The sequence below is a fragment of the Spinacia oleracea genome, chromosome 6, assembly GCF_020520425.1.
Source record: "Spinacia oleracea cultivar Varoflay chromosome 6, BTI_SOV_V1, whole genome shotgun sequence".
Taxonomy (NCBI): domain Eukaryota; kingdom Viridiplantae; phylum Streptophyta; class Magnoliopsida; order Caryophyllales; family Amaranthaceae; genus Spinacia; species Spinacia oleracea.
The window spans coordinates 14,782,989-14,788,988 of record NC_079492.1 but is presented as its reverse complement, the minus strand read 5'-3'; positions in this window follow the sequence as shown (position 1 = coordinate 14,788,988).

Here is a 6,000-nt window from a genome sequence, read left to right as displayed (position 1 = left end):
TCGTTGCCATGAGTCTGTAATAGTTCTTGTGAATATTCGGAACTCTTGATATGTAACTGTGTTGCTCCTCTTGTGACTTCAAACTGGAACAAATACAACTTCCAGCTCTGGAACTCCAGTGACTGTTCCAAGTGTACATCAGGAACTTCGCCATCTTATTCAAGTTCCTATCCTAATAGAAACTTGGGCATTTACCTGTTCAAAGTCATTTAGCAACCATAATCAGGAAGTTTGCAATATGTGTGTGTCATCAACCAAAACTTAGGAACAACAATATTCCCCCTTTTTGGTGATGACAACACTTGCAAACTTTTTACAAAGAGAGTAAGTACAAACAGGAACTTATACAGACTATTGTGAAATAGAACATAAAAATTGAAAAACAAAAGAGAAAGATTAAAGAGAAGAAAGAAAGAAAGAAAAATAAACTTACAGAGAGATTCAGAGAGATTGATGCAGGAACTGGGATTGAGTGTGCCTTGGAAGTTTGCACCCTTGACTTCCCCCTGTTGACATCAACAAAAAGCATAGCACGAAATATAGCCATTCCAAACACAGTGCCCCACGATCAACGTTTGGCAAGTTAAGCTAGCCTCAAAGTATTAAGCCAACTCATACAATAAATTGAAAGCAAGCAGTAATGATCAAAACTAGAAAGCACAGATATGTGTAACCAAGCAAGTCAAAATAAGATGGAACAAATACCCAAGTTTGAAAATTATACAAACCAAAAGGAAATTAAAAAGATTGTTCCATGGCAAAAGATAAAAGAAACATGGGATAGGGTGATTTAGGCTTGGGATGGAGAGCCAGAACCAGCAGTTTCTTCTATCACAGTCTCCTCAAAAGATTCCAGATTGTTGATCTTGGTGAGGATTGTGGCACGAGTTGCATTGGCTTGTTCTGAGTAGTGGTGAAGATTGTTTTGGAGAGTCTTGACACTTGTAACCAATGCACCTATGTGGGCCTGCATTGAGCTAATCCTGTGATCTGTTCCCTCCTGTAGTTCCACCAGACGAGCAACTGTTGCCTTCAGCTCCAATATCTGATCATCCTTTATGTTCCAGGCACCCCCATGATCTTGAACATGTTCCTGTTCAGATGGAACACGACGAGCTTTGGACTTTTTGGAGGATCTGGGTGTCCTTTTTCTTGGCCCAACAGTTTCAGGCAGTTTCTCTTGATTCAGTGGAACAGCATCCTCCTCTATGGGCATCTCCTTGACATCCCCTTCCTCATTTATTTCCATGAAGACAGGCCCTCTTTTCTTGTTCTCCTTCATTGCCACCCTCAAGCTCTTTCTTTTTCCTACACTCTTCCTGTTCCCTCGAGATAAAGGGACCTCTATTTGTTCGAGTTCCTCCTCATCCTCCACTTCTTCTTTAACTACAGTTCCTTCCTGATCTTCCTCATCTTGTTTCTCTTCCTTTCCAGCCCTAATGACTTTACCCTGAACCACTTTAAGATTTAATAGATGGAGCATTTCAAGTTGAAGGATTTGGGTGGATTTTAAGGGAATCACAAAGTATGGGCTAAGGTCAACTGAGAAGCTTTTGAAGATTTCTGTAAGAAGGGAGGAGTATGGAATTTTGAATTTGGGGATACAGGTGGATAAGTGTTTGATCATGATTGCAGGAAAGTTTATGGGAATTTTCCTTTCAAGACAATACATGAGACATGCATCAAACAGACTTGCTATGTTCCTTTTCTGAGTTCGAGGAACTACACCTCTCCACACAATATTAAACAGTAATTTTTGAAGAGGTGAAAAGCAGTTGTGTGAGGTAGAGGTGGATACTTTAGAATCTCCTCCAATGGAACCAACTATATCTTTCTCATCTACATTATCTATGGTCACTGTGATTTGACCTTTGAGCCACATATCAAAACCCCTATTGGGTGTACCAAACAGTTGTTCCAGATAAGAGGCATCAAATTCGATGCGAGTTCCATTCACTTTGCTTGAACATACATTATCAACACATGCAAAGTTCTTGCAGAATTCTTTCATAGCTTCAGGAATTAAGGGGGATTTGGCATAGGTACTCAACAGACTTACCCATTTTTGTTGTTCAAGGATTTCCATCAACTCTTTAAATTTCGTGGCTTCACACCATGTTGAGTTGATTGCGAACCCCTCGACCAGGTTGTTTTCCTTTGCAGTGAGTTTCTTGGACCCTTTTGCTTCCCCCTGAGTTTGAGCATTCTCCTCTGTTTCCTCGATGTTTTCACCAGAAGCTTCCACTCGTCGTTTTTTGGATTTTCTTGTGGAGGATCTAGGGTTTGAGATTGGGGATTTCATTTCGATGTCAGTGTCGGTTTGTTCCCCCTGAGTGATTGCGAGCATTGGATTGTGGGATCGAAGAGGAATTGGCGATTGAATGGGTGAGGTATCCATGGGAACTGGAGATGAAGGGTTTCTCTTTCGTTTGAGGGATGTGAGATCAGTGTTGTTGCTTGTGAGAACCATGGTGGAGGTTTTTATAGGTGAAAGGAGAGGTGATGTCAGTGGAGAAGGCGTGTGGGAGAGAGAGAAAGGGGGTTGCATGGATTGAATGTGGAAAGGTAAGAGTTTCTCCTATTTATTGCCAATGGAACCGTTCCAAACATTCTTTGAATATGGGTATTCGGTTTTGAATTTTAAAAAATAAATAGATAAAAATAAAAGGAAAATGTAGAAAAAAATTGTGTTTGACTTTGACTTGCTTAATTTCGTATCTCTGACTTAACTAGTTTGAAAGGAACTGCTTACCTTGCTCATTTGGAGTGTGAGTGAATTTGCCACGATGGTAAGCTTCAACTATGTTTGCACACAAGATTTTGTGTTTGTAATAGTCTATATGTACCATGATTTTTGCTTTTGCCTTAGAGGAACTTCAATTTGGCAATTACCTTAGCTTGATCATTCCGAGTTCCATTCTCATTTTCTCATGTTTCTCTCTGTTCAAAGGCTTAGTTAAAATATCAGCAATTTGGTGATCAGTTTGGCAAAAATCTAATTTGATCAAACCTTTCTCAACATTATCTTTAAGGAAATGGTGTCTAATGTGGATGTGTTTGACTCGGGAATGATGAACCAGATCTTTTGAAATACAAATAGCACTAGTGTTATCACAATAGATAGGAACACAATCATAGATAATACCAAAATCTCTTAGCTGTTGTTTTATCCATAGAATTTGTGAGCAACAAGCTGCAGCAGCTACATACTCAGCTTCAGCTGTGGATAGAGCAACAGTGTTCTGTTTCTTGGAACCCCAAGAAACCATGCATGGACCTAGGAACTGTACCATACCTGATGTGCTTTTTCTATTCACTAAGTCACCTGCATAATCAGCATCCGCATATCCTCTTAGCTCGAAAGATCCACTTCTTGGATAGTATAGGCATAGGTCATCAGTTCCTTTGAGATATCTTAGTATTCTTTTCACCGCAGTTAGATGGGACTCCTTTGGATTCGATTGAAATCTTGCACATAGTCCTACACTAAAAGAAATGTCAGGTCTACTGGCTGTTAAATATAATAGTGATCCAATCATACCTCTGTATTTCGTTTGATTCACACTTTTCCCATTTGGATCAGTGTCTAATCTGGTAGCAGTTCCCATGGGAGTGTGATTTACTTTGGCTGATTCTAGCTCATATTTCTTTAGGAGTTCCTTCACATACTTTTGTTGGTGTATCATGATTCCCTCATCGGTTTGCTTGATTTGTAAACCAAGGAAGAAATTGAGTTCCCCCATCATACTCATTTCAAATTCACTGCTCATCAAGCTTGCAAAATCCTTGCACAAATTTTCATTAGTTGCTCCAAATAATATATCATCAACATAAATTTGAACTACTAACAAGTCAGTTCCTCTAGATTTTAAGAATAAGGTTTTGTCTATTCTACCTCTTTTAAAATCATTTTGAAGGAGGAACTTTGATAATCTCTCGTACCAAGATCTAGGGGCTTGTTTTAGTCCATAGAGAGCCTTATCTAATTTGTAAATATGATTTGGAAATTCGGGATTTTCAAATCCAGGGGGCTGTTCCACATAAACATCTTCCTCTAAGAAACCGTTTAAGAAAGCACATTTAACATCCATTTGATAAAGTTTAAAACCCATGAAAGCAGCAAAAGCAATTAAGATTCTAATGGCTTCTAATCTAGCAACAGGTGCAAATGTTTCTTCAAAGTCAATACCTTCCTGTTGGTTATAACCTTTGACCACTAACCTTGCTTTGTTCCTTATGATTGTTGCATGTTCATCTTTCTTGTTCCGGAACACCCATTTCAGCCCTATCACCTTCTGGTGCTTTGGTTTGGGTTCCAAGTGCCATACCTTGTTTCTTTTGAATTCATTTAATTCTTCTTGCATGGCAATGATCCAGTCAGCGTCTTCTAGAGCCTCAGTGTGATTTCTTGGCTCAAATATGGAGAGGAACGCGTGGAATGCGCAAAAGTTCCTTAGTTGTGACCTTGTCTGAGTTCCTTTTCTGATGTCACTCACAATGAGTTCCATTGGGTGGGACTTTTGATGCTTCCAAGGTTTAGGTTGAAATTGAGCTGCTGGTGTTGTGGCATTTTCGTCAGTTCCTTCTATGACCTGAGTTCCCTGTTGGTCATTGTGGGGTTCCTCTGGTGTTGTTTCTGGATCTTCTTGGTTTTCTGCTTGTCCCTCTAGTACGGGAACTTCTTGATTTTGTTGAGCAGTTCCTCTGGCTGTGTGTTTGCTTGGTTGGAACTCCTCATCATTTTCTGCAGCACGAGATAAACCAATCTCGAAAAATTCTTGTTCCTGAACTATGTCAGTTTTGTTAGATTCATCAAATATTATATGTACACTTTCCTCAACACACATAGATCTTTTGTTATAAACTCTATAAGCCTTGCTATTTAAGGCATATCCTAGGAACACTGCCTCATCGCTTCTTTCATCAAACTTCCCCAAGTTCCTTTTTCCATTGTTGTGGACAAAACATTTGCTGCCAAAGGCTCTAAAGTAAGAGATGTTGGGTTTTATACCTTTTAGTAGCTCATAGGGGGTTTTGTTTAGGATTGCTCGAATCATAACTCTATTTATAATGTAACAAGCAGTATTGACTGCTTCAGCCCAGAAGTTCCTAGGCAGGGAACTGGCTATTAGCATGGTTCTTGCCATATCTTCTAAGGTTCTATTTTTCCTCTCAACAACTCCATTTTGTTGTGGAGTTCTGGGAGCTGAGAAATTGTGATCCATACCTTGTTCCTTGCAGTATTCATCGAATTTGTAATTTTCAAATTCTGTTCCATGATCTGATCTTATATGGATCAGTTGGTGACCTGTGGTTTTCTGGATTTTCTTTGAAAATGTAACAAACTCATCAAACGTTTCATCCTTGCTTGTTAGAAATATGACCCAAGTAAAGCGAGAGTAATCATCAACAATAACTAATACATATTTTTTCCCACTTCTGCTTTGAATTCTCATTGGTCCACATAAGTCCATATGGATGAGTTCCAATGGTTTTGTGGTGCTTACCAATTTCTTAGATTTAAAGGAACTTCGGACATGCTTGCCTTTTGCACATGCATCATACACTTTATCAGTTAGGAACTTGATTGAGGGGAGTCCTCGAACCAGTTCCTTTGATCTTAGTTTGTCAAGCAGAGAGAAACTAGCATGTCCAAACCTCCTGTGCCATAGTAGGGAATTTTCTTCAAGGGCACTGAGGCAGGTTAGATTGTTCCTGGGAACTGTATTGAGATCCACAGAATATGTGTTCCCTTTACGAGTTCCTTCCAAAATAACCTTCCCAGTGTTATTGTTTATGATTTGACAGTTTTCAGAAGTAAAACTTACAGAGTTTCCTTTGTCACAGAATTGAGAGATGCTTAGTAGACTGTGCATCAAACCCTCGACTAAAAATACATTTTCAATGGCGTAGGAACTTGACCTTCCAACTTTTCCAATTCCAACAATTTCTCCTTTCATGTTGTCTCCAAAGGTCACAGTTCCTCCATTGTAGGCTTCT